The 3,505-nt window shown below is 33.4% G+C and overlaps 1 long non-coding RNA gene across 1 annotated transcript; it reads left to right on the top strand.

Moving 5' to 3' along the window:
- Positions 1 to 1,792: 1,792 nt before the first annotated feature.
- On the top strand, positions 1,793 to 2,985 carry LOC123704951. Its single transcript, XR_006753233.1, has 2 exons — positions 1,793 to 1,828; positions 2,720 to 2,985. It is a non-coding gene; the product is annotated as an uncharacterized LOC123704951 (long non-coding RNA).
- Positions 2,986 to 3,505: the final 520 nt, after the last annotated feature.

Raw genomic sequence — 3,505 nt, 5'->3', positions numbered from 1 at the left:
TCGGTAGCTACCCACAAAATCTAGTGCCCATCGCGAGCGCTGGATTATAAAAGATTTTAGAATCACTTTCAATAAGTTAGTACAATCGTCTAACAATGTGTACCTATACTGCAGTATAATTATTTTAATGATTGATAATAAGGGCAGTACTTTTCAAGACCAACTTATTGAAATGTTTAAACATATTTTATGTGCAATCAAATGTCTGTTAAATATAAATTCAATTTCAGGTAGGAAAAGCATAATACGTATTTACTATTTACCTTGTTATCAAACCAAACATTGATTTAATTAGTGCTGTAATGCGATAGATAATATGGAATGAAACTGTAATTTTCAGGTGTGTTTCAGATATAAGTACACAGAATTGTCTAGTTATTTCTACATCTCTAATTTACAGACAATACATTACATGCACAGTTTCGGAAAGAGTGTTAGTTTCTTATTAGGAAAGTTTCCGGACGTGCCGTACCTATGAGCTCAAACTTCCGATACCTAACCGACTAGCTGTGGACTTGAAGTTTAACAAGAATTAGACATTAAACTTTTAATTGGACGCTTGTAAGGTCTTCACAACTTCATTCGCCGTAAGTGTTTAATTATGTTATGCGCTACGGTTTTTTTAATGAACTCGTGGATCTGTTAACTAACCGGCTAGGCTGACGGACGTCACGTGTTGCGTTTTACCAACGTTTTACAGTCAGGTTTGATGTTAAATGCGAGAAAAAACGGAAAAGATAAGAAGCATGTTTCTTGCACGGATCGTATTTTTTATTGAATTTTAATGTATGTAAACTTATTCGACTACCTATTTTAATATTGTAAAGACCCATTTCTACTTTCTAGAATAATTATAATTATCTAGGTGACAACAGACATCAACTTAGTAGGTATTCTGTATCTCAACTTTAGAGAATAAGAAATCGCTTTGTAGACAACCGATAAGAAAAAACGTTAATCAAAACTGAATTAGTACTTATCAGAAAGATACTTGTCAGAAAGATACCTACTTATAATTGTCCGTATTTATGCAAAATGGAACCACTCGACAAATTTGCTTTTTTACGTTTTTTGAAGAATACTCATTTAAAAGTGGTCTAAATTCTTATACAAACAAGAACCACATGATTTTTACCTTGGAAACAAGGTATACTAAAAGCAGAAAGGAACCACCAGCAACAACGAATAATACATATGAAGCAAAACCGAACCACAGCACCACGGGTCTGCTTTGTTCAAACAAATAAACGATATTACTATCATGTCATTTTATACAAAACAGATCCGCACATACTTGGTACCATTATACATTACACATATTTCTATTAATAACAATTATTTTTAATACACAAAATGGAACCAGGTTTCTGTGGTATGGATAAGCGTAAAATAAATTCATAATTTTATTGTAATTTTTTATTGCAAAATAAAACCACAAGCATTCGGTTCTATCATGCATAAATAAATATTGTAAAACAGCCTGAAACCCATCATCGCTATACGGAACCAAATGCCTTGACTTGTGCACAATGCAGAATGCTTCTCATCTTTAAACAACGTATTTCACTACGTCTTAAATAGCTCAAAGTGCAAAACTCCAATTTTTAAAGTAAAACGTCGAACATCTGTCATTATAGGTGACATTCAGCGAAGTATTTCGAATACGTGACGGCCGTTTTTTTTCTCCGCGAAGTAAGTTCTATTGTTTTTGTTAATTACCTACCTTTAAAATTAAATGTGAATATGTTTAGTAATAAATAAATAAGGAAGCAATTGGTAAGAAAATCATTGAAGACGAACACCGAAGATAATAATGAAGATACAACGGGTAAGTTGTTTTATTTAATGCATTTAAGTACTTATTGAATCTATGAGATGCAGGTATGTACGCTTTATCCACTTTTGATTCATTCCCGATTGTGGAGTGATTTTAAAAAGATTAATTAGTAAGTACAAGAGGAATCGACACTGTTGTTGTTCACGAAGGCGAGTCGAAAGAGTCATTTTGTTACGATTCATCTGTCATTGTGAGATGAAACTACCCCTGTTTTAAAAACAACAGTCGATGATCTAGGTACCTACCTACTATTATGGTAAAATACGTTCCTTTAGATTCAGATTCAGTACAGTACATTCAGCGCATATAATTATTTGTTTGATTTTAAAAGTCGCGCTGCCACTGTTTTGACCGGAACAAGGCCATAGCCCGCGAAATTGAAAATTTTAACAAGTTTATTAATTAATTTTTTGCTAGGTTTGGTCACTGTTGCGTGTGATTTTTAGGGTTCCATACCCAAAAGATAAAACGAGACCCTATTACTAAGACTCCGCTGTCCGTCTGTCTGTCTGTCCCTCTGTCTCATGAACTGTGATAGTTAGACAATCGAAATTTTCATAGATGATGTATTTCTGATGCCGCTGTAACAACAAATACTAAAAAACAGAATAAAATAAATATTTAAGAGGTTCCCATATAATAAACCGTGATTTTTTTGCCGTTTTTATAGATAATGGTACGGAACTCTTCGTTGCGCGTGTCCGACTCGCACTTAGCCAGTTTTTTGTACATGGCGCATGTACCATACGACATACTTAGTCGTCTAGTAGGGACACGGCTTTATAAGAACTAATAATATTTTGCTGTCGTCATATTATATCTACGTATAAAAGCCACGCGGCTTTATTGTTTTCATTAAAAGCTTTTTTCTTTTTATTACAGAAGATAACGAAGAACCTTATACGTCGATGCCTCTGGAGAAGCTTTCTTCACCTTCAAGCGATATTCAGGCCATATTACATCTCATTCCACAATATGCACAGAGTTTTTATAACAATCTTATTAGTGATAATGCAATAGAAGACCACATAGATGGACTAGACACGGTGGATTTCGAAATCCAATTTGATGATAACGTCGAATAAACATCCTCTATATGTATTATTTTATATATCTTTTAAATTAAAGCTTTATTACGATATTATAAATACATAGTTTCATTTATATCATTAAATCCCTAGGTTGTGGTTCTTTTTTGTATAAGAGAAAACCTATCAATTGATAAATGTTAAAAGGAACCACATGCACATTTTCTTAATTATCTAGAAAGTTTAAGAGTATTCAGAGCAAATTTATATACACATACTTAAATAAGTAATTTATCAATGAATTTAAATAAAATAAATATTAATTTTACTTCATCTAACAGAGCTGCAAATGTTTTTGTAAATCCTTTGATATCTCAGAAGTGCGTGTTTGCTGGGTGGTTCCTTTTTGCTTAAATACGGACAATTTGTCCTGAAATCATAGCGATCCAATAACCTTAATGTCTGTATATAATATTAGAGCGGGAATATGTAGGTATGACCTTTACGGTGAACGCTTCCGAGGGGTACAATGTCTATATGAAAGCCCGGGGCAAAATGGAATACCGGGGTAAAATACCCGCGGAAAAAGTTGGATAGCGAAGCGTTGCGAACTAATAGGTATCGTAGCCTTCGAAGTTTA

This window comes from Colias croceus, chromosome Z, assembly GCF_905220415.1.
Source record: "Colias croceus chromosome Z, ilColCroc2.1".
NCBI classification, from domain to species: Eukaryota; Metazoa; Arthropoda; class Insecta; order Lepidoptera; family Pieridae; genus Colias; species Colias croceus.
The sequence above is the reverse complement of the archived record's forward strand: the minus strand, read 5'-3'. Positions and strand labels throughout refer to the sequence as shown.